Consider the following 26,399-nt stretch of genomic DNA (forward strand, 5'->3'; position numbering starts at 1 on the left):
AGTGGTGTGCTGTATGAGATATCACAGAATCTCAGAATATTCTGACTTGGCAGGGGCCCACAAGGATGGAGTCCAGCTCTGCAGTGAATGAGCCAGGCAGGATCAAACCCTCAGCCTTGGGGTTATTGCACCTCAGAGCTGAGGGCCCCTGACACTGCAGCACAGACTCTTCTCAGCAACTCAGATTTCCTCACAGCTCAAAATTTACAAATAATCGATCTCTTTCTGTCTTGTTCTTTTCAACCTTGAAATTTTATTTTATCTCCACTAGGGAGCAGCAAATGACATAAAAATATCATTACTGCTCTAATCCCATGGAAAGGAGCACTGCAGAAATGGGACTAAGACTTTTAAATTCAATAATCTGGCAAATTACAAATGCTTTCACTTTCAATTCTTGTTTGAACAGCTGTGATTTTTGAAAACTACATAGTAGCTTTATCTCTTTCTATTTTTAGGTCGGCTCATTTTAAGTCCCAAGTATATAATACAGGTATAACTTGTATTTTGGTGGATAAAATGAGTTTTCTTTCATCTTCAAACTGCTGTAGAAGGGTTAAGGAAGGGCCCGAATGCTTCAAATTGCCTTAGATGGAAGCTTAGTTGGATTTCTCTTTTACTATGTGCATTTTTTTAGTAGTATCTTTGTTATAAAAGCACTTTGAATTAAGACACATATATATATTTATGTTCTGAATATTTAAATTTTTTAATGTTATTTAATTTCTTATCCTCCTACTTGTCTTTCAACTCTGAAGAAGAAGAAATAAAGATTTATTAAAGATTGCACTAAAAACAAATATATCACATTCATCCTTTTTGGTCTGGTTAGACTAAACACACGAGATAATGTAAGGAAAGTGTATATACACAAATTAAAAGAGCAAGCAGCTGGGATGGCATTGAGTTTCTTCTGGACTAATGGGCTAAAACTTAAGAAAAAATTAAACTTTTTTTTCTTTTTGTGGCTGTCAGCTGCTAAAGTAGGGAATCATTTTCCAATAAAAGTGATGAATGCTCTCTTCTGGAGTCCTTTAGGAGTGGACAGGGGAAAGCTCTGAACAATACAGAGCAGAAACCCCTGCAGTGACAGAGGCTCCATCACCTTATTTCTTGCTCTGATCTCGGCTTCCTTCTGACACTTAACTAGAATATGTAAATGACAGATATTAAAAATAACAAATTTCCAAAACAGATCTGGGGCTTAAGTTTTCAGGTGATTTCATGGTTGGAGAAAGACCTAACTTTGTAGAAATAACAATGATGTGAGTGTATAGCCAGTGCTCTTCATGCATTTACTTCTGCAGCGGATATTTCTGGGTGTTAAAAAGTACCTCTAAAAACTCACCAGCTTCCCAGAAAAACAGGAAACTGTATTTTTGAAGGACAGACATTTTTTAGTTGTTTTTTATCAAATATATAAGAAGGAGACAAGACCTCACAGCAACTTTGGAAGCTGCTTGCTCTTAATTCTTCGTGGCCTGGAAGCCGAGTGCATGTTTTGACTATCAGCACGTTAAAGGTGACATTGCCAGCCCATGAGGCAGCACTGATGGCACATTTTGTGCTCTTTGGGACATTTTGTGCACATTTTGTGCACATTTTGGCTCTTTGGGACATCAGGCAGCCCTGAGGCAGTGGAGAAGCCCTTTGGGATCTCATCCACCTGACCTCCCTGTTCCAGCTCCTTCCTGCTGCCTGTCCCACACATGGGAAATCCAGATCATTCAAATGGCTCCAACCAACTCAAACCCCACCTCTGCTCCATCCTTCTCTTCCAGGCTGAGGTGTTTTAACTCCTTTGGCTGAACTGGAGTCAAGGTCCCCGAGCTGCTGGGATAAGGCAGGAGCTATAGGGAGATGTCTGGTTTGTGTCTGGGTACCAAACACAAACCAGAGCTGAGGGTGCACTTGATGCCTTTTTGGGCTACCTAAAATCAGAGGCCAGACAAAATTAAGGGAATAAAACCAGTTATATTTATTGAAGGGTCTTCAGGTACATTTAGGGTAGAAGAAGCCCCACCACCACCATGGACTACAGCGGGTCACGGGTTTTCACACTTTTATAAGTTTGGTCCATTTGCATTTTGGGGTTTAATCTTCCAATTACAGCTTCAGGTAATGAAGTCATTTACCCCCAAACCCACTTTTTTTTTCCATCTCTGGGGCCTGATGCAGTGAGGTGTCCTTGATTGCCAGGCCTGGAGAGGAATTGTTGTGTCTGTCCAAAATGGGAAAGCAGCAGCTCACACTGTACATGGAGTTTAGAGTTATTCACTAAAGAACTGCAGGATTACAAATACATTAAAGATATAAAAGCTGAAGTTCTAAGGCATCATACCCAGCTTTGCCAAGAGCAGATAGGGATCAAGGCTTGGAGACTCTCAGCTGAAATCCCTTGGGAAAACTCAATCAGCAGGGTTGGATCCAGCCCGGAGCCTGCGGTGCCCTGGTGGCACTGCTGCTCCTGGGCACTTCCCTGGCTCTGCCAAGGGCTCCAAAGCTGCTCCAGGGATGGCTGGGACACACTGGACAGTTCCTCCCTCACCTCCCTGGAAGGAGAATGTGCTGCAGTGTTCTCCTTGGTCTGATGGGAGTTATTTGTGCCCAGGCTTCATGGAAAATGAGAGCACTGAGGGTAAGAAAAATACCTAATGAGAAGGTACTGAAAGTATTTTCAGTTCACTTTTTCCTTTGCCAAAATGAAATATAAACACTCAGATTTCCCAGTTTTCATGTGCCATGCATGAAAGTGATTGGGATAATTTACATTCACGCTTATTTTGATAGGCAGGGAATAGATAAGTAGTGAATTAAACTTTTTCTCTACACCATCTGTATCCAAAAGCAGGAGCATTAGGGGCATGGCAAATGATTATGGTTTGGGATGCAATTATATTTCAATAGAATGGTAAATGTATGGAAAGTACCTGAAAGCTGACCATAAGTTTGTGGACTTGCTAGGATTGCAATGAACATAAACTATTGAGTTCCATTGAATTATTTATGGAGTTCAGGACATAAGATTTCTGTCATTCTGTTGACTGTGTTATAATTAGAATAACTCTGGCATCAGCATCAAGTTGCACACAAACCAAAAATAAATAGGATCAATCATAAGATCATGGTATTGAGTGAAAGAGCTAAAGTATGATGAGTTCCTAATATATGGGGAAAAAAAAAAAAACCACAAAAATTCAGCTGCTCTGTTAAGACAGAATGTTGAAGGTGTTGGAATTTTTCACTGACACAATGGTACAGATTTCATAACATATTTAAATATTTTATGCTTCTTCCTTGTAAATTTAACACGGAATCATCAGTGACTATTCTGGTCAAATTTACACATTTGTCAGAGCCTGAGTTGCCTCCTTGGCTGAGCTGCTAACTCTGAGTAAAAGCACTCTATAGTTTCAGATGCATCTGCACCAGTGATCTGATTTAATTTCTTGGAGCTTACTCTGCAGCCAGGGCTAGAATTTTGCCCCAGCACCTCAAGTAAAAATATTCTGCCATCTTTTCTTTTTGGTTTTTTTATGAAGTTTTTAAGTTTAGAAACTAATCTCGTCGAAAGTTTTTCTAATGCAAACCTCTGGCCTTGAGAATTGGAATGGATTTTTCATCCCTCTTAAGCAGTCATCAGTTTTCTTACAACCAGCCTCTGTGTTTTCCAGGATTACTTAGTGTCAGCAAATTTCCATTCTTTTGATTTGCTTTCCTAAGTAGAACTTCTAGTAGAAATAAATTACTCTATAACTAATCCAGCTTGCATATTTTATCAGCATTCTTTCCATCATTTGTTTTCTTTGCATTTATTTTAATCTTGCCTGTTAGAAATAATGTAGTGATTTAAGAATCTACCCTGTGCAGCACCGTTGTAATATCTGTCAGCAGGAAGATGGGACCCTTTTTATGCTTCATTTTACCTGAAGTTGTTCCCTTAAAAAAAAGATAATTTATGATTCTTGCCAGTGAACCAAACCTCAGCTCCTTTTTGCACCATGCTGTTGGTTATTGCTGTCCTATATTCTAGGAAATAAGGAAGTGTGGAGACCTTCAGTGGGGGTGTTTTTAGGGGTGTTTTTGGTTTTGGAGCCCAGTGACAGCCCTGCAGTTTGGCAGGGCCGTGCTGAGAGTCCTGACTTAGGGGAACTCAATATTTTGTACACATAATGAACATCTGGTGACAAGGCGCTCAGAGCAACAACAACAACAGGAAAAAAGAGAAGGGGAAAACGAAGAGGAGGAGGAAAAGCAAAAGGCAGTAAAATCTTTTGCATGCCTGCTACTTTTATGGCTTTAAATATTTTTTCTTTCAATCAGTGCATCTAGGGAAACTTTTTTTGATGTAACAATCAATTTTTAACAAGGAAAAAAGTCTGAACTCATAAATATTGTATGTATTAATTGTGAAGCTTAATGGAACACTTTGTGTTTCTGAACAACTCGTTTACATAATTAAAATCTCCTTTGATCTGTGAGTAAATGATTTAATCTTAATGCTCATTAGTCTAAATGGGTCTTCTATTCAATTGTATCAAGATGCTATGGAAAATTCTCAGACCTTTAGAAAATATTTGTTAGTTGTTAAGTAAACAGAAACCTATCTGTGAACAGAAATCTTTTATCTCTGCAAAAAAATTTGACTCTAAAACTAATTCAGATTAAAGCTTCTTTTTATTCTTTTATCTGGCATTTTGGTTTCAAGAGCAGTTCAGTGAAATATGGGAAGGGGTTGTTCAAATTATAGTCAGTAACTACTTCACTACAAAAAGAATTTAGTCCTTGAAAATGAAATGAAATGGAGAAAAAAAAAAGTCAGATAGGTGCACCTCCAACTAAGGTATGAATTTTTGTAGCTTCACTGGTATTTTCTTGTGGGTGTTGCTCAGGAATCCCTGTGGATATGGCAAAGCTCAGGAACATCTGGGAAATACACAAAGTTTTTCATCTTATTTAGAATTCATGTAACAGCAGCAGCACCATGCCTGTATTTATCTGCCAAAGGTTGCCACCTTTAAGTGTCTAGAATGGGATCCTTTCTCCATTCCTTTCCCTCTCACATGTTGAGTACAAAACCTCTTACCCAAATGAGGCGCTGCACATCTCCCTTGGATCTTCAGGCACTTGTCTGACAAACACATTTCCTCACATCCTGATTCAAACAAAGAAAGCTGTGAAACTGGGCATCAGCATCACGATACTCATTTTTTTCCTCAAAAACTCTAAACAAAATAATTTATTTTGAAAATAAATATCTTTTTCATTATCCCATCTGTAATTTTTTTTTTTAAAGCCACTTCTCATTCCCACAGGGAGCTTTTCCCTTTTTTTAAGAAGGTAAGAATTTTAATTAGCTCAGGTGGTGCAATAAACACAAACATCTGTGTCCCTTTATTAAAGGCTGTTCTCAGTCCCTTCCCTCTCTCAAGAACAAATGTATGGCACAGAAATACTCCAGAGTCACCCTGCTGAGAGCTCCAGTGCGTGGTGACCACGGGCCCTGTGTCACACCAGCCTCTCCCAATATTCCCGAATATTGGGAAAAGCAAAGCCAGCACTCAGCCACTCCTGCCCTGTCCCCAAGGACACTTCTGGCAATCTGCAGTTTAGGGACATCATCAGCCAGAAGGTTGCATCCATATTTAATTCCTCTTGAAACTGTTCTCTTCCTTGCAGTAATCCATGGCAGAAATACTAATGGTGCTCTGACACAGCTGCAAAGGCACTTGGGATGAAGCACTCTTGTGTACACTGACTAAATACGCAGTGTTTAAATACTGAAAATGAACATTTCATATTTCTTTAATATTGCCTATGTATAGCTTGTTTTATTTTCCTCTTGTAGGGTTTGAGCTGCTGTGTTTGTTTTATCTACTTAAAAAAAAAAATTAAAACTGTCAGGGCTTTATTTGGAAGTCCCATTTTCAACACTAGTCTTAAACTAGAATTGCTTGTTTCCAAAGGTTACCTTATAGTAAGGTGAATATTTTAATTTATTATACTAATTCACTCTTTAACAAAAAAGCAAAATCTTTCTTGGCTATAACATTCAGTTAATGGAACTGTTACTGAGGTGATTTCAGTGCTTAATTTGGATTATTTTCTGCTGAAATTCCAGATATACTATTTTAATTATAGAAAATGTGAGATATCATTTTACCAAATTCCATCTCATTTGAATTCATTCATATTTGTCCAAAATATTTGACTAAAATTCAGTCTACATAAAAGCAAAATACCCATGACTTAGTGGAACTTCGACTTCTGTAAATAATTAAGGCTTAGGTTTAATGACTGAAGTTGTTGGGTATTTTTTAATCAAAACAAAACAAAAAATCCCTGTGCTATCAATTTCAGCTGAAGGAAACAGGTTTTTGGCTGTGCTGAGTGTTGAGAATTTACATAGCAAAGTGCAAACACCCAAGAAAACACACCTCTGTCCTCAGAAGGGCTGGTGTAAGATATGTGCAAACAGAGAATGAAAGGTGGATTTGGCAAGGTTTGCCTTGGCATGGCGCTGAGGATCTGGAAGATTTTTGGAATAGCCTGAGGGATTTGGGCTCCTGAAGAAGTCGGTGTAGAAAAGAGCACCAGGGCTCTGCAGTGATGCTCTGCAACACTCGCTGCTGCTCTGCGTCTCGCAGAACCCAATGCATATTTTAGCTATTACTGGCTTTTAAATTTGAAACAGACAAAGAATTTTAATGTGGAAAATATTTTTTTTCCCTCTTTCATGTTTTTGTAGCTTGAATAAGCATTTCCTCTCTCGCTCTTTATAACTACTGATAATAATGTGAAAAAACTGCCTGAGCATCTCTTAAATCATTCTGAGGACTGCGGGGTGGATTTCTCATTTCAGCAACATCAATACAAAAATAACCACAAAACAGAGATGAAGTTCACTTATCCTGAGTTACTGCCTAGGTTCTACTTGCATGGCTTTATAATAATATAAATAAGCATCTAAATTTGGAAACAAAACTAAAGAATTTGAACTCTATTCGACTGATAAAGTTTGGGGGGAAAAACAGTCAGAAAAAGGCTTTTCAGCAAGAGTCTCATCAGTTCCTAATTTCTATGCAAATAAGTGGTGTGCAAGGATTTTGGAATTGTTTTTGTGGGTCAGAGAGTTTTGCAAGAAGACATCTGGGGTGGTGACACGTTTTTGAATAAGACATCAGAGTTTTGACTCCTCTCCATAGATGTGTGTGCTGAGCAATCCCATTTCAGATGCCAGGGTACAAAGCATCTCCCATAAAACCAGCCCAATGTTATTGCTATAAAAATGTTACAGGATCAACACACAGACATTTAAAATCAGCCATTTGAAACATTATCTTTATGGACTTGGGTCATGGAGAGATGATTCTGCAGTGATTTTTGCTGAAATCTCATGGGCAAATTGAAATATGCTTAAAACCTTAAAAAAATGCATAATAAATTGTGAATGTTAACAATTTATTAGTATTAATACAGTATCAATGAGCTCTAGCAAGTTTGTTTTCCAAATAATTTCATTTGCTTCAGTCTAATGGAAAGTTATCCATGATTTAAAATTTAGGGCACTTTGTAAACATATTTGGAGGGATGTTCCATTCAATGCACACTCCAGAGAGGAAATTCATGGAGCACAGACTAAAGAAAGGTGTGTTTCAAAAAGATATTAATGTATTTTCAACCTATTTACATTGGTCTGAACTGAAATCACCTTTATATTTGTAAAGAATTTTTAGTATTTTTGCTGTTTTGTTGGTTTTTACTTACCTAAATTTCTCTGCTACATGCTGGCTGATTGTCAGAATAATAACTTGCATTATTGAAAATAATGTGAAAGATAAGTATTCATGTTGTTTCTATACCAGTGACTGGATTTGCTTTAGAAGAACAAAATAAAAATTTTCATTTCTGAACGATTGTTGACTGAGCTATAGAGCTATAAGTAGTTTAAAATTTTATTTTATAAAATTATTATTGTTCCATCAGCAAAGGAAAAGACAACTAGAGAAAATTGGCCCAACCTGCAAAATTTCTGCATTTATCAAAAAGGAATATAAAAGAAAGGGCAAATATGATAGGATATAAAAGAATAGGTAGAAGTTAAGAAACTGAGCTCCAAAAGTCAAAGAGTGCCTTGTCTGTAAAATTTGGGATCAAAGACTTTCTTTGCCAAATTAGAAGGATTCTTGAAATGAACTTAACTTTCTGTGACATTGGGCCTAAAGTGTTTTGCACAGGCAAAATATTTTTACAGGAGATTCTGACAAATGCAATTTTGGTGCTATTTTATAAGTAGTCATGTGAATACTTGTTCTTTGGAGATCTAAGGCCAGGGCTTTTCCCTGAAGACCAGGAAACAAAGTGGCCCTTTATGTAAGAACACTGGCTCATTCAGGGAGAAACGAAATATCACAGGGAAGAGTATCAGCGAGCTGGCTGGTAGTCACAGTAAAACCAGGAAAAGTAGCAGTGAAATATCTTTTATCTGCCTCCACAATTAATGTTCGGGGAGATATAGTTAAAAAGAAGTTAAAAATAATTAAAAACAGTTAAAAATAATTTGGTTATTGTCACTAAAATGCTCGATTTCCCTCTTTCAGAGCAGGTTTGTTGATGGTGACTGAATGTCCCATTAGGAAGGGCACTTCACAAGGTCAGGCCAATGTCCAGGATGAGCACAGAGTGAACTTTCCAAGAATATTTCCCAGCTGGCAGCAGCTTGCCCTCCCCAGGGCCTTTCTTTGGTAACAGTGGATGGATTTTTCTTCCCTGAACTCACTCAGGTCCTTCAACAGACCAAGTGAAGCTGTTTGACTCCAGCTGTGATATTTTAGCTTGTTTTAGTACAGGTAAGTGCCATGCTGGCTGTACCTTCACAGGACAGCCATCCCCACCCCAAAAGCAAAGCCTGAAGTCAGCTTTATATTTGGAAAGAATATCAATATATTTCCCAGGGACTCCAGCATCCCTGATTCCTTCACTCCTGCACGGATTCACCCCAGCAGGTCCCTGAATGACCTGACCAAGCAGGTGACCAGATTTTGTCACTGTACCCAGAGCCTGTGCCCACATTCCTGATCTGCATCATTGTGAAAATGCAATGCCAGCCTGGTTTTCTAACCCAGCATTGAGATTTTTTTGTCGTGTCCCATATTGCTATTTGCATTAAGGTCCAAACTCTGATTAATGACATAGGAATTGTAATGGCTAAAATTGAATTTAATGTTCATTGAAAGAGCTGGAGCACAAAGAAATTACTTTGTTTTGAGCTGCTACCAGAACACTGTAATTTAGAATTAGGGAATAATCCTTTCTAGTCATTATTTACATTCTTTGTTTGCATAATTTTAATGGTAAATTTTGGGCTGAAGTTATGGAGCAGATGCTCAGTGGTAGATATTAGAGAAGACATTTTTTAACTTGTTGCTCCTCATTCCCTCGGGTATGGTGGAGCTCTAACAAGGTGAACTTACCTCACGAGAGGTACCTGCTGTACTGATGTCCCACCAAATCATCTGATATCCAGAGAAAAGCTTTAAATTGGCTCCTGGATTCATGCCAGTTCTGAAATATTCCCACACTATGTATTTTCCTGCGTGCACCCTACAGTCTGGCCTTTCTTCAATCCATCCATCCCTCATTTTCCTTTAATCACTTGTAGAAACTTATTTTTTTCAAGATAGAGAGGAGTCTTTTTTAAACAGCATCTCAAGGTTTCCAAATCCCAGTTCAGAACTGAAAACCATAATAGCATTCTGAAGTAATTTTATGGCTCCTGGTAGATTACAATTAGTGATCAAACTGTGCTGGTGCACTGCATTGTCAGACAGCTTTTATCTCTGGTAAACAGCTCAGTAATTAGGATTTCATGGATCACAATAAGTCCCAGATTTTACTTACGCACTTTGAGGTTGATGTTTTCTTCCTTGGGTTATAAATTCATGTGAAAGTCTGGCGTTACAAGTAGAAAATTGAAACAGAAAATCAAATTTCCTAAGAATGCAGAGTCAGGTGTCAGTCCCTTGCTCAAGCAGAGAGGTTTTGGCTCCCCCTTTGTGGTGATTCCAGAGTCTGCCTCATGATCCATTTGCTCACCAGAAATTATTTTTAGGAGTTGTTGGAAGTGCAGACCAGAATTTTCCCTGTGCACTTCTATTTCAAAGCTGATCAAATACATGCATAAATGTTTTCTTTTATTATTCCATGGGCTGCATTTTATTCCAGAGACAGTGAGGTATTTTATAGTTTTATTATGGAAAAGAAAAAATTATCTTTGTATTTTTTCCTATTAATATAATTACTGAATCTCTTTAAACACCCAAGTATCAGAATTTCAAAGTCTCTTGTCTTTTTCAAAATACCAAGGACACCAAGAAAACTTTGAATGTAACATTTTTCCTGAAATGGAACTATGTATTTTTCTAAAGCACAGCACACTATTAAATGAACTTGCAATATTTTTGGGGATATTATGACAAAGTATGGACTATTCTAGATAAATTACTGACATACCAACAACTGAGACACTGAAATTCAGATTGCTTTTGAATATACAACTATTTTTAACCCATAAAGGCAGGGATTATGAAGGACAAATAGCCTTGCTTGACACTGCATCATCATAGGTTGTTCCTATTAGCTCTTCTAATAATTCATTGTTTTACAAATGACACCTCAGACCACATTCACACCAATCCCTCAGCTTGGCCAGCAAGGCTCATTTCTCATGTAAGGATGAAAAAAACAGGAATTAAATTAGAAAATTGTGCTAGCTAGGAAATTTTTTACTTACATGAGACTCTTGTAAAAGCAGCTTTCTGTTAAAAGAGAGCAGTGCCAAATCACAAAATACACAATGAGTGATCATTTCCCATAAATAAATGGAAGGCTTCAGGAAGATACTTAAAGAGAATTAGGCATTTGCAAGAATTTTAGCAAATTAAATTACCTGAACACTTTTAGCTAGCCATGGCTGTTGTTTAAATATGAAGATCAAGTGAATAATAAAGAGGGATTTTATTATTATTATTTATTACTATATATTATATTATTATATATATAATAATTATAATTATATATTCAAAAACTATTTAAATATATTTAATATATAAATTATTTTATTATATATTATAATTTAATAATGTCACCTCCTCGGGAGGGGCAGAGATGCAGGTGACAATGACATTTCCTTCCTCAGGAAAACTAACATAATATTTAAACCAGAATGTGGGTGAGACTTTACAGAAGCTTCACTCTGCTCCAAACTAAACTCTGTCAGCCACATTTCACCTCTTTTGGCTTCTCTTAATGATTAAATAAGACTTCATTATAATGGCTAATCTTTAAATTAATTCAATTCAATACTTACCATTTTACTTAAATCAGAAAAAAGGAGCAAAGGGGAAGAACATCAATATTTTAGCAGGCACAGAGCACAGAAATTTCATAAATAAATGACCCATCAGTACATAACAGATCCCTACAGACCATATCCTGTTGTACAGCCTTACAATTTAAATAATTGACTAAAAGAGCATTCCTAAAATAAAACAAGCTTGCTCAGAGGAGTTTAGAAACAGAGACAGAATAATTTTTAAAAATTGACCAGAAGATATTTACTTTAAAAGGAAAATTTCCAGTCAGTCAGGTTTCACAGACACATTGAATTGCAATCTAAAATTTGTACAAATTAATACAGTACAAGACGTATTTCTTTTAATGATGAAGTATTTTAATGTTAGGCTCAGTGTGGGATAAAATTTATATAATACATTTTTCGTTTTCTAAACATCTTTAAAGCTGAGAAAGTTGTCTCCTCTAAAGCAAAAATATTTTGTCACTTGGAGACCTACTGATTCTGCATAGGAAAATCTTTTTTACAGGAAACCACGTAAGCTACAATTTTCTTTTTAATTCTTATTAGCCAGTGGATATTTGCTTCTTTTGTAGTTGTCAAGTGATCGGAAGAAATTCATTACTATTTACCTCGATTAACAGGAGCCTTTACATGATAAACAATGAAACACCTTTCAAAACAGAAACTTTGAAGCTTTCCCTTGTGACAAAGATATCAAGTAGAAGTTCTGTAGGAAATCTGACTTTTTTTTAAAAAATCAAGATTTTTGTTTGTTTGTTTCATTAGGTATTTTCTGTATCAGGCTATAATTCTTTCTTTTTAATGTTTTATTCCCAGAAGAATGGAGTCAAACAAGAACCACCTGTGCGAAACAAGAAAATATACCATTCCTTGTTCATCCTTAACAAATAGACCTGGAAAATTTTGGCAGGGAGCTTGAAAAGCCCACAGCTTATCCCTGTGGGGAAACAGGGCTGTCTGACAGCCCGGGAGGAAAGATCTGTGCACTTTGTTCCTGGGAAATCTGTTTGAAAAGCCAAGTCCATTGGAACCATGGTGAATTTTCACAATTCGAGACTTATTTGCATTATCAAAGGTATTTAGCTACAGGGAGTAATATACTGGAATTTTAGAGCAGCACTCCAAATACTGATGAGATTTGTGTAAATTCTCACTGTTCTGTAGCATTTTTCGCCTCCTAGTAAAGAGTCTGTTAGAAAGGAGGAATCATTGGGTTTCTTAGTTTGTGTAGAGTTCAGTTCCTGGAGGAGCAGCTTTAATATCTTAGGTTGGAAAAAACCTCCAAGAGCATCAAGTCCAGTGTTTGATCTTGTACTGATCTGGAGGTTTTGCACTGATCACTGAGCTGAGCCCAGCCCACTTCAGACATGTTTATCCCACCACTATCTGTTGGTCCAGGTTTGTTCTTCACCAGAAAAATCCTGAGAACAAACCTCAACCCAGGATGGCCCACAGGGTGGGGAGGGGTTAGGAGGCCTTTTCTATCTCTGTGTTTATTAAGTCTTTCCATCATGTTATTGCCCCAGCAGAAGGCACAGTCTCTTTTTAGTTCTGTGAGGTCACACGAAAAAGAAAAATCAGCTTCACAGGTGCATGTTATTAGACACACAAAGCACTTATTAACAGAAAATATGAGATGGCTTACTTTTAGCAAAATTATCCCTGACGTTTCCTTTTGCTCAGCTGAAAACAATATTTTAAGCTCCCAGAGCAACATGTAATGTGTGAGGGGCGAAAAAACCTAAACCACAACCAGAGTTGTTTTTTTATAAAAGACACCCAAAGGAATATGTGGTGAATAAGTTGTGTTTGTGGTAAAGACCAGAGTTGTCCAAAGAGCCATGTTTCGTATGTGTTTATTACAATTAATTGGATTTTAAAGTTTTCTATCTGTATTTCTAATATACGGACAGCTAGGGACTCTCATACCTCTGAAAACATAAAAATCATAATCCTGATGTTCTGTTATTGACAGAATAGACATTGTGCCACGGGCAAGGCAAACACAAATGTGGCCATTATTCTCCCATCTGTGGTTTCAGCCTCATGGCAAAAGGGGCTACTTTTAGGGATGAACAATCCAACCCTGGTCAATTAGAGGTCCCTGTACTAAAACTGCAAATAGAAGGGTGCTTTAGCCGCAGTTTCAGGGATTGTTTTGTCTGTTAATTATTTACTTGAAAACTCTGCCTGAAAGACACTTTTTTCCTCCCTGGAGACTGCTATTGTGATGCTAATAAGTATCTGTATGTACTTTGTTTGTGTGTTAATTGAATGCTGTCTCTACAAAATTTAACTTGGATAGCTCATTCTCAAGATGATGTGTATCAATAAATAAAATATGGTACCTAAAACAAAAGCAGTTTTGCTTGCAGAGAAAGAGAGAAGACGAGCTTTAAAAAGAAGTCATTTAGTAATTGCATGATGAATTAAGGCTAATAAATCTGCTTAATTGTCACATTTGCCTTAAATTAATAATTTATATCAACATTTGGTGTGGGCAGATACGATGAATATTTTTGTGTTGCGATAATCCTGGAAAGTGGCGCTTTGAACACTTTAAAAACCAATTAATTGCGAGTCCTGTCTGGTTTTACACATTTGTTGTAGTAACTGAATAAACAAAGGTGAGAAAATTTCACAGAAATAGGAAGGACAGAGCTCAAAAAGCCATTCAACCCTGCCAGTGTATTGATGGTGCTAATCAGGTGAGCTGCTGAGGTGCCAGGCTGTGTCTGCTGCTGTGGCAGGTCACCAACACCAGCTCCACCTGGGGAACTTCACCACCCGTGGTTTGTGCTCCTGTGAGCTGGAGCAGAGAGCAAAGCTGCTCCATCTGACACCAGGCTGTGATTTGGGACTGGATTCTTTTGTTGTCCCTCTGTCACACCTGACCCTCTCTGCTCCCACCCCCCTGCTCTCACCACAAACCCTGCACTCACTTTTTTTTTAAATTTTTTTTAATATGTTTACATATCATTTAACATAAAGTGCGACGTTTCAAAAATAGTAATTTGTTGATCACAGGTTTACTGGAAAAACCTGTTTTGAGTGATTTGTAGGTTCCTGTCTCCCTTGGTGCTGGCCTAGGGAAGCTCATGGCTCCTCTGCTAATGGCCTGACTCTTCTCCTGCTGTTCCCATCCTCCTCCACCTCACTTTACATCTTAATGGTGTACATCTGTTACTGGACAGATTGCACAAGATGAACATAAGGCACTCTTTTCCAGGGTCAGCTAAATTGCCAAGCTAGGTCCACTTAGGCTATTGAAATGTATGTTCAAAATTCCAGAAATTCTACTAATGACAGATATCTCTGTCATGTTATCCTGCATAATAATTATACTTCTCCAGGCCAGTGTGAGGTCAGAATAAAAACATTGTTTCAGCATCAGAGATATATTGGGATGAGTAAGGAATAAGTGTAATAATGTGGGGTTTCTTGTGGCTTCAAAAACGGATATTTTGAAATTTTCATATTCAAACTTTGTTTGGGACACACGTGAAGTTTGAGAAGTTTGGAATCAGTAGTTTTGGAGTTTACATGTGTTGAAGTGTTGTTTTCAAACGTTCTGGCAATGTTTGAGGAGTCAGCAGATGTTAACAATTAGGAAAAGTTAAAAAGAAACTGGGGTACCTCTTGGCCCCACTGTTCTTTGTGTACATGTGTTTCCTGAGATTTTTCTCTTTTTTAGCTGTGGGATTAGTGCAGAGTAACAAGGCACTGATTTGTCTTGGTTCTGCACTGTGGAGTCGGACAAGGAACTGTCGCAACACATGGCTTTCAAATGAGTTGATTGTAGACATATTGTCTGTCAGTCAAAACTACAATATTGTAATTAGAGTAGGCCCTGTGTCTCCATACGTGCTTCAGATGGCAATGAAATAATCTCAGGAGTGAGCTGTGGGGATGCTGCAGTGTGGATCAAACTTCTATCCTGCTCTACTGCAAATTTTAACTAATTCACAGTTGGAATTACTGAAAAAATCATATTTTATCCTGTCATTCTTGTAAAGTCTTTATATTTTTGATATAGGTGTAATATTTCTCAGTAATAATATATCAAATTAATGTGTTGGAAAACCCTGAGAAGCTCAAGAAAGTTCTCTCTGTTTGTCCTGATTCCTGTGACTGACTCAGTTGGTCCCTCTGCTTGAAATGGGTTTGGTAGTGGTGTTGCTGAAGAGTTGATTTTTCATACTTAATTCATATGCTTGAAATCCATAGGATAAAGCTTACACAGGTCTATTCCAAACACGGAGAGGAGGGAGATTCAGAATCACTGATGGAGTACAATAAATATGCAAGAAAAAGGTATTGTTTGGATGCCCCAGGAAAAAAGCAAACTTTGGGGAAGAGAGGAAATTCTGTTGTCATTAAAGGAAGCTCCCTTGTTACAGACATTTCTTGTTTTACTCACTGATGTGTCACAAAAAAGCAGATTTACTTCTAGATTCTGCCTGACTCTGGGTCCTGTGGCAAGGGAGATGGAAGAGATATTTCATTTAAATGAAGTCATCTTGTTTAAATAATTGGTAATAGATAAATAGGAATAATAGAAAGCAGGACCAAAACAGCAGTGTGGCACTGGTCCAGCTGATGCTGGTGATGTCCTTGTTGCATAAAACTTACAGAAAAATGAATGTTTACTGGATATTGTGTTCACCTGGAGGGGAGCCAAGGAGCTCCAGAAAATACACAGAAGATAAAAGTAAAGCCTTGAGAAGGTAAAAAATAATTTAAAATTAAAGGGGGGACACAGAAGGAGAATTGAGTTAGTCCCAGCGTTACTCCCAGCTCACCCTGGGCACTAAGTGGGATATTGTAAATTCTTTGGTTCTGTGAGGAGCCCAGATTCATGTCATGGACACAGTCAGTGGCAGTGCTGATGAGTCAGAATTCTGGTTTTGTGATTTACAGGGAAGTCATTTGAAAAGTAGTGCCATATGGGATGATGCTTGATTTGTAATTCTAGAAGTTAACAATTCAGTCTCCTGCAAATCCTGAGTCTGTCAGGGATTTCTCAAGTGATGTGCAGCATAGAATATGTCCACTTTTATTTTTCTATTTGGAGTTATTTTATACAAATCAGCCCTGGGTTTGCTGGCAGAGGACATAAAAGAGCAGGGTGGTACAAAGGAGGGAAAACCTGGTTCATTCTGGGCTGGTACAGCCATTCCCAGAGTTCTTCCACAACACAACTCCATCCACTCCTGAAACCAAAGTAATACTAATACGTTTATTTAAATCCCTGTGTAAAATTTATTTTTCAATACTACCATATTCTGCATCTCTACATCCATCTACATAAGGAGTTCAACCTGAATTTCATGCCTCTGTAATAAAATCCCTTTTTCTCTGTATCTCCTATGGTAGGGCATGGCTAAGACAAGGTCTCTATAAACCATGGCAAGGAAAAGGAAATTTTGTCTTCTCCATAATTAAATGCATTATTTTCAAAATAATTTGAAAATATTTTTAGGCAGACAATATTGTATTTTTTTCTTTACATTTTTTTAAAAAACAGAAAGCACTTTAAAACTTCTTTTGTTTTAGTACACTTATTATAGTTAAGATTTTAGGTTTTTCTTCACCTGATAATTGACATGGAAATCCAGGTTCTTGTAACTGTCTTTTTCTTGGTGAGAAAAAATACTCAGCCATTTTTAGTCATTAATTTTGCATGAGTAAGGGTTCTTTAGCCCTGCACTTACCAAATATATGTCATCTCTGGTACTCTAAAAGTATATTTGATATCGGAAAACAAAACTGTGACTGTGCCAGCATGTGGTGGCATCTTATCCATTAATACTTGTTCTTGCTGGAAATGCAGGTCTTCTTCTCAATCTCAGCACAGAAATCCTCAATTTCAAATTGAGGATTTTTTAAATTAAACTATTTTTTTAAATTGTCTTTTTTTCCTGCACAACTGTTTTTTCCAGCTCTCCTCAATTGGGCTTCGTGTGATGGTTTTAGACATAACAGCTTCAGTTCGAGTTGCTTCCCTTCAAAGATTTGAAAATGTGCACAGATCCTGATCAACATAAATTAGCATGGCTCTGCCTTCTGTTATCAGTTATTTCAACTATATGAAACAATCTGTTTCTGTTTCAATATAAAATAAGATGGTGTGCACGTTTACAATACATAGCACTTCCAGACATAAGTGGGAATACCTGTTGAAGGGCCCTGTGAGTAAAGACAGACTGTTAAGGATCTTTTTTATGCATGAGAGGAACATCCATGCAGTCACTGTGTTTGCAGGAACGTGTGGGACTGGTTTGGAATGCAGAACAACGTTTCTGCACTGTGGCATAGCCTTTTCCTTATTTATTTTTATATTTTTGCTGGGGGGTGAAAGGTTGAAGTGGTGATACCACATCATTAAAATCCATAGGAATTCTGACAATAATTCAAGGGATTCAGGATAAAGTTTACACTGGAAAAAACACCAGTGGAAAAGTAGGAGCCAAAAAGTGTCTGCATGGCTACCCTGGTATTGTCTGTCCCTTTTCCTTACAGAAGTCTTGGGAAAGGAGGTTGCTGCCAATATTATTAAGCTTTATTTTGTGCTGGCACTTAGCTATCAGGATATCTCTGACATTTGATGGGGTCTGGAGCAAACTCTTTTTTTTTTTGTAATAGAATTTTTATGTCTCTGACTAGCCAAGGAAAGGAAGAATGAATTTTGTGAGCACGGAGTAAATATAAACCAGAGCTTTTATTCTTTTCCAAACATTATTCTGCTTTTATTTTTGCTTTATAGCTAAAGGATGTCAGCAGCTCGGAGCACAATTTTCCATCAATGTTCTTCACTCCAAGGTCTGAAATCTCTGGTTCTGTCTGTGCCACACATTTGCTGCTCCGTGGGGTGAAGTGTCCCTGCCCACCAGCTGAACACCTGAAGTACACGTGAAGTTGCACCTTCCTGAGATATCCCAGAGTGCAAAACAGACCCTGCCACCACGGGTGGGAAACCAGGGTGTGGGAGCAGGGGGATGCTGTAATTTACTCCTCCTTTTTCATCCCCACGTGGAGTTCAGCAGCAGGGAAGCACCTGAAGGCTTCACAGTAACTGCACTTCTGGGAGAGGGATGGACAAATGCCTCAGGTCCTGTCCTTTGTTGGAGTGTGTAAACTCCGGGTGAGAAAAGAGGCAGGAGTACATTGGGCAGGAGATTCTGGAAATTAGACCAGGTGAGTGCAAGGAAAACACTCAGATTCTCTCTCCTGCATCATCTGCTTTGTCCTCCTAAGAAACAGCACATCTCCCTTCATTAACAGATTGCATTAAAACTAAAGATGAACTGTTTATGGAGACTAATACAAGTATAGAGAAATATCTATTAATAAACTCAGTAGATTTTATTACAAGGTTTTCTACCTGAGCTCTGTTGGTAAATAAGTGCGCAGAAGGATCTTGGAGTTTAATTTTTTTTTTCCTACTCCATTTATTTTTATACCAGGCCCCAGTGGAGGCACCTGGAATATTACAGTTAAAGGCAGCCACAAAAATTTGATTATGTTTAACAAATCATTGCTATGCAGTAACAAGGTAAATTGGGTCCATAGAAATAATTTTCCTAGCATTTAGGAAATCTGTTGATAGAGCAAAACACAAAAGAATAATCTGCAAGGTCTGTAATTTTGATGTTTTATAGTAGCTGAGGTATGTGAATAGATAAATTATCAACTGAGACATCAAAGGGAGGCATTTGTGAGTGGGTAGTTGCTTGGGAAAGAGGGAAGTGATTAGTGGAGTGCCACAGGAGATCAGTATTAGGACCAATTTTGTTCATTTTATGAGCCAATGGTCTGGAAAAAAGAGAAGACCATGCAGGCAAGGCATAGCACACACTTAGGTTCCTGTGTTGGGAGGCAATGGCAGGCCATGAAAAACAAGAGTAAAATTCAGAAATCCAAGATTCAGACAGATAAGGAGCTATCATTTCAGTTGAGTGGATGTGAATTGTGTGGAAAGACTAAGGAAAAGAAGGGAAATAACAATGGAAAGACTGCAGGAGGATGTTGCTTCACTGGGAAGTGTGGGTTAAGGGGAATATTTTAAATAATTTTAGTGATTTTGAGTGCATATGATTTGGTTTATTTCAATTTTTCAGTGAGGAAGACAGTTTAAATGCCATATATTTAGAAGCTTATGTGAAAATTAGATAAAAATGTTTTCCTAAATTCCAATATTTTCAACTTTCAAGCTTATTGAAAGAATGAAGAATGAAGATTCTGGGTGGTTCTGCCACCTGCTGTCTCACACAAACCCTGGGACCATGGAAATAAGATCATGTTACAGAAGAGGTGAGAAGGAAGGAATGGCTCTAGAGGGTATGTGTGGTGGAAAATACTGTAATATGGATAATTTTAGTGGAGATTTCAGTTCATTGACTAAAAACTGAAAATAAGTCCCATTTTTCACTCATTTTGAACTTCCCCTCTTCTGTTTGCCAAAGGGATTAAGGAGGTTCCAGAACCCGAAGCATGTTTACTTTTACTTGAACATTAGCAGAAATAGCAATTGACAAAGAGCACAAATGTCTCTGCAACAATTGTTCCAATTAAACAACAGAGCCATCATTAGAGAATCATTAAACTTTGAGCTTACAACATTTCTTCATTGAAATAACATCTACAAGCTACCGCTGGAACATTTTGGTTTAAGCTATGGAAGAGTTTATTATAACTGAAATTTAATTTAAAAAATAAGCTCTAAGCCAAGTGTCCTAATAAGAAACTGTCATGCTACTTAAGGAGATAAAATAAAACTAAACACTGCCTGAAAAAAGGACAATTTCCACTGAAACCTCTTCCTGAAAATTGAGTAATCTCAGTAGTTATTGCATGGTTTTCCATTTTTAAATGTTTTATCTCCTAAAGCTCCATTTCTAGTTTAGAAGGAGGTATTTGTCTTGGGTAGTTCATGGGTAGTTGATGATCTGCTGTTATTAAGCTTTTACCAGCACAGAGTCACTTTCTCTCACTTACTCTGCCTTTAATATTTTTTCTAATACATCTAACATTTGCACAATTTGCTCAAAAAGTTTGATTCAGCATAGGTATTTTTTTTTATTCATGAGCTTGAGGTTTATGTTGATGCCTGGAAAGATCGCAGCCTTTTCCTGGTCCTAAGGCCATTCAAACACAAAAATTAATCTCATGCTTTGGAGGCTAGTGGAAATTTGACTATGAGAATTGCTGCTTATTCAGTTGTGTTAATTCCTTTTTCAATCAATATGAAAAAGCAATGCCTTAATTATTAGTGTAATTAATGTTTTAGGAAATGAGAAAATGATTAGCTCAGAGTTGCTTTGTGTTGCTTGTCTCTCGTAGTGAATAAACAAGAATCCACAGAACTGAATGTGAGCAAATGCAGTTGCCATGAGCTGTGGGCTCCAGAACCAATGCTCAGAGCTGCACGATTTCCCTACCCAGTGCTATTGAATATTGCCTGGTGATGAAGTGCCTCTCCCTGCAAGTTCCAACGGCAGGACGAGTCATTTCATCTTTGTCCAAATAATGGTGTGTTTTGTTTTAGGTGATATCTGGCTTCTGAGGCCAATAAATGCCTTTTCTGGTGGATGGATGTTTTATGTGAGGCTGTGTATTCCCTTTGAGTTATGTGGTATTATCAAAGAAAACCAGAAAAGTGTATATTTTCCAAAGAGACGTGTAAAGGTTTGTAATTGTTTTCATCTTTTTTATATTTCTGCTTCACCTTTTGAGCACTATAAACTGTGATGGTCTTCTTTCAGAAAAGGTTGAAGGGAACTGTTTCATTTTTAAAGTGTTTTATTTCTTATTTCCTATCGGAGCAGGGAATCAAATGGGGCTGTTACGGAATGTTTTTCCCAGTGGCATTCATTGCCTTTGAGCTCCCCATGAGACAAGAGGTCTTGAGGAGTGAAGAATCCTAAAACACAGATCCTAGTCCTGTATGACTGAAGGCAGAGAGCCCTGATTACCCTGATTATGTGTGGATTCATCAGGGATCTCCTGGAGGAGAAACATTAAAGCCATGGATTGTCTCTGGTTGAAACTCCTCGTGTCTTAAAAATAAAATTTGTACAGGTCTTTCCTGACTTGACCAACATCCAGCATCTTTAATATCTGCCTTTTCAAAGACATTTACTCCAAGTTCACTCCTGTGCCTTTGGGAGTAGGAAACAACCTTCTGCACATTTCTGGCCAGTCTAGGTCCTCACTGAAATTCCAAGTGCTTGTGCCAGCTTGGAGAGCAAGGAATCCATGGCCTGTTTGAGAAGGTGACCTTGGTTTTCTTCTTGACTAGTTCCTTTTATTTTTTTGTCATATATTTCCTGTTTAAGATGGGAAATAAAAAAGCTGTCTACCTGGAGGTGCAGATTCTCTTAAGAGTGTGACAGTGTGGGACAGGCACTAAAATACAAAAGTTCTTTGTGGGAGAAATGTTCTGAGCTTTAAAAAAAACTGAATATCTGTCTTCATAATGTCCAAGAAAATATATGGAAGTGGCAGGATTTCACTGCAAATTCTTTAAGTTTTCTATGTTTGCCTGTGTTATTTGAGTCATTTGAGGTGTTACATATGGGAGTAACAGCACCAATATAGTCCGACCCATTTGTTCCAATCATTCTTGTGCTTGCCAATTTTCCTAGGTCAGATTTGGCTCAGTTTTATGTGTACGATGTGTTTTGTGTTTTAATTTGCTGTAATCTATAACTTGCAGACGAATATTTTAATTTGTCCTTGGGAAATAGAGCAGGAGAGTGGATGCTGAGCAATAAAACCTGTGGGCTAAAGCCATGCAGTACCAGGGTGCTCGTGCTACCTGGCAAGGGGCTTGTGCTGTCTGTCAATGGCAGCTTAGGAGATGTTGGGCAAAACAGAGGAGTTGGTGATTTACAGGAAAATCCCAACAATCTGCATGGCCTGCTTTCAAATCCAGCCTGAGACATCTGCAACTTTGGCTTTTCGCTCTTCACAGCCCCCAGATACAAAGTGAAATAAGATTTCAAGGTGTGGAAACTGAGTTTGGTTTAAAATCAATTAGCAGCTGTTCTCTCTGTTGGGTTTTCTGCTTTCCTTTTTCCTTGTTTTAAATCACAATTTGTGTACTCTGAGGCCTGCACTGCTCAGAGCACTGGTTTAGACATCTATATTAGCTGGGAAATGCTATTGCTTGTGTTTTTCTCTAAAATATCCAGCACTCTAGCACTCTGTTTCTCACTGGCAATGAGATCTACATGCTCTGCAGTGTTGCAGCACCACAGCTTGGTCAAACAGTTGTTTTGTAACATCACAAGAACAGTGGAAAATTAAATGTTTATTACAGAGTGAAGCAATATTATTGCTCATATTGTAGTAGGATGAGTCAATATGATCTGATTCTGATGAAGACTTATGGAGTCTAAAAATAACTCATCCCCAGAGCAGAAAAATATGTGAAAATATACAGTCTATCCCTTAAATCCTGAGCATTAAGTTGAATTAATAGAAGAACTTGTAGAGTGCATGATTGAATCCATGAGGGATGTAGTGTGATAGTGTATATTTGCCTAAAAGTTCGCTCTGACAGCAAAAACAATGTACCACAGTATGTTTCTTTCTTATCTAATGGAAAGAATAACACACAGAGGCTCAGTTCTTGTAATGAAAACCCCCACATTAATTTTATTTTTTGATGTGTCATTGTAATTCAAGAGATGTTTTTAATCTCAGGATTGCTCGGGCACAATAAACCATTTAAAAAGTATTTGGCAAAGATCCCTGTGCTTAGCAACAGCTCCTTTCATTTAAAACTGTTTTTTGAACCAAGCTATTCAAAGCTTTGTTCCACTTATTAAAATAAAGTATCTTACTTCAAACAAGTATTTCAGAGAACATAATCAAGAGGAGAGCATTCAAATACAATGCACAGAAAACATAAAAGGTAGCAGCATGAAAAACTCCAGGACTTTGTGTATGTTTCCTTGTTTTTCATTAAGAAAAACTGTATAAAAGTATACTCACTACGTAATTTCTTTTAGTGTTTTTATGGGATAGTTAATATTACATTTCTTACCACATTCTGAAATTCATTGCTAGATTTAAAGTAACATTTAAAAGCTGTGCAGCATTTTAGTGACTGAAATATTGCATTAGTGGAGTATTTTCCAGTCATCTAGGTGACATAAGACAGCCAGAGAGGAGCTAAATATAGAATAATATCTATTTTTTTTGCCGTTGGCTTTGTGCTCTTCTGTTAAGTACAGTGTCTATTCATGGCACAGTGTCACCGTGGCAGCTCTTCCCAATAAGGTGAAGACAAGCTGAGTTCATTATGTAACATCACATTAAGAATTTATTTCAGATTTCCGTTAATGTCATTTTGGATCAGTTCTGCTTTAAATTAGTTTGCTTTTGATAGCAGAGGCATTGCCAAGGCAAAGATGGCTCCAGGAGCAGGCCAAATGCAGTTTTCCTCCAGTGAAGGGTTGTGTTCTTTCCTTTGTGTTTCCTTGTTCACCTGCACACTTTAGGAAATAAGGATGGATGCACCATGCCAGGATCCTCTTCTGAGAAGAGATTCCAAAGTTCAGTTTTGTGGGATACCAGATGCTTTTTTCTACTCCTGGGTGCTCAGTTCTCTCTGAAGGTAAGAGAGGTTGAGGTGAGGACGAAAGAAGACTGAGCATAAAGAATAACCTTGTTCTGCAGATTCTGCTGGGTTTAAATTTTGCTTTGTTTAGAAATGAGAACCCCAGACTTGAAAAATTCCCCATCAACAGAAGGGCCTGGATCTGTGATTCTGGCTCAAGCTCTGACCTCATTCCTCAGGCCGTGGTTGTAGGGTTAAAAACACAGCCCAAAAAGCTCCTACCCCACCATGGGTTCATAGGAAACTATGACATATCAGATATACTGATAAAATTGTCATAATCCACCAGAACTTTGGGGGTAAAACCTGAAAAGGAGCTTTGAATAATGGTAGCTCTGCGTAGATAATGCTGTATAACTTTTTCAAGATGGCAGTGACTGTAAAATCAATGCATTTTTTTGATCTCACATTGTGTGGGCAGAAAAATGGTTATTTCCAAGATGTTGAAAAGCTAATCTATTCTGTTAAGTTTTTGTATCTTGCATAGATATAGCTTATTTCTTTTTTTTTTTCTTTTAATTTTACAAACCAAGTTGGGAGCCTTGACATTTATTGGGCCCCCATATTTTTCATTTATATTCTCTCTAGTCTTCACCATCTGTTATGACAGTAAATAAGTTTCAAATAAGCCATATCTTCCTCAGCATGAGTTGCTTTTTCTGCAAAAAAAAAAATTAAAGTTGCAGTTGGATGTGATATTTGAAGTCACAGCTTGTCTTCAAATATTTAGTAGCGTATCCCTGTGCCAAGGGATATCAATCTGCCATTTGCCTTGCTTACAGTATAATAAAGATTATCCAAGCCCTTCTTTCATAGATATGTCAAGGCTTTTAATTACTATAGCTCAGGAAGTAGCTCTTTCCACTGGCTTTTTCCATTTTGCTTTGGATTAATATGGTTCCTTCTTATCTTTTTGCATGTTAAATTCCAAAAGGAGAATGTAGTGTCTGATTTTGGTGGATGTGATCTTCCCTTACAAATAAATTCTTCAGCTGTACCAACAGCACTTTTGTAAAAGTCAGTGCTTGATGGATATTTCAGATGTTGGTGCAAAGACTCAGGAAGTTCTGCAAAGAAGTTATTGGGTTTTTAGTTCTGGTACAGGCAGGCTGAGGGTAAATTTGAGGTATGTTTATTTTGCGTCTTTCCTTTACACCGTACAAGAACACTCCGGTGAGAAGGGTTGAGACTTGGAAGTCACCTTTGTACCAACATGCCAATTTGCTTTCCAAATTTACCTCTTCCCTTGATGATGAATATTGTGTCACATAGAGACATTTTCCTCATCCTTGGAGGACAGAGGTGCAAAATCACGGGTTGGTTTCACTGGTTGTCTTCTAAACTGCAACAAATCACCCTGGAACTCTCTCAAAGGAGCTCCTCTGACAAGGAGGAAATTTCAACTCATTCCACTCAAAACTGAACATATTGCTAGAACAGCAAACATTCTTGTGGATTGTGTTTTTTACTGATTTACCTGTTCCCCAGGAGCTTCCCAGATGTGTCAGAGGTTTTCTAGGATAAACCAGGAATAAATTCTCCTTGTTCCTTCCACCCATCACGTAATTCTGTGGCTCCAACTGGCCCCATCCCGAATTATCTTTTTGCCCCATCCTTTGATATTTCTGAAGGCTGCACATATATTTTGTGAGTGGATTTTAATATCTGCATCTTTCATCAGTACGAATTAGTACTTCCAGAATGGCACCAAAGAGACTATTGTGACTGAACATCAGCTCTACAAAACAAAAGGAGGTTGACTGCAGTGTGATTTATGTGGAAAGACTCAGGCAAATTCTGCAACAGCCACAACATTCATTATGCAAAGGTACTTCTGAGTAAAAAAAAAAACAGGTTTTACAGCATTAAAATAATGTTCCTTTTCTAGTCAAAACTGATGCACAATTAAGATTAACCCTTTTGTTTGTAAGAGGATTTCCCTTTCACTTCAATATTCATAATCTTCTTACTATAAAAATAAAGCTTTTATTTTTATGTATGCAATTGTTTTCCCTTTTCACCTGTAAATAGAGCAATTGCACTTTTTTATGATTTTCCAGTATTAGATTAGTTTTATAGCATGTTCTGAAATTTCATTCTCTTTCAGCATCAATCTTTGTTTTGTTTTTATTACAGAATTATACTTACAAATAACATCATTTCATAACAATAAACATAAAAATACAATGCAATACAGCAGTTACAGCTTTATAGAGTAAACATTTCATTTGGAAGAAAATTCCACTCTCACACTATTACTTCACAAAAGCAGCAAGGTCAGAAGCTCTGAGGGTTAATAACAAAGCTGTTTGTATCCTTAAATTAGGGAACAAATATTCAGGGGTCAATGACTACACCTGTGAGAAAACACAGAAAGAGGGTTTCTTGTCCACA

At 37.6% G+C, this 26,399-nt stretch overlaps 1 protein-coding gene across 12 annotated transcripts in view; it reads left to right on the forward strand.

Moving 5' to 3' along the window:
* LOC115495208 (uncharacterized) overlaps positions 1 to 26,399 on the forward strand; it is a 128,368-nt gene that overhangs the window by 45,390 nt on the left and 56,579 nt on the right. For 6 of the 12 annotated variants that reach the window (XR_012055934.1, XR_012055936.1, XR_012055927.1 and 3 more), the window contains 2 exons: positions 18,144 to 18,574; positions 19,591 to 19,690. The exons of 5 other annotated variants lie outside the window; for them this stretch is intronic. The gene's annotated coding sequence lies outside the window, so the exon portion shown is untranslated. Of the gene's footprint in view, positions 1 to 18,143; positions 18,575 to 19,590; positions 19,718 to 26,399 lie in introns of all 12 variants that reach the window. One more of the 12 variants, XR_012055929.1, reaches the window with a different exon arrangement.

This window comes from Taeniopygia guttata, chromosome 4A, assembly GCF_048771995.1.
Source record: "Taeniopygia guttata chromosome 4A, bTaeGut7.mat, whole genome shotgun sequence".
In the NCBI taxonomy this organism is placed as follows: Eukaryota; Metazoa; Chordata; class Aves; order Passeriformes; family Estrildidae; genus Taeniopygia; species Taeniopygia guttata.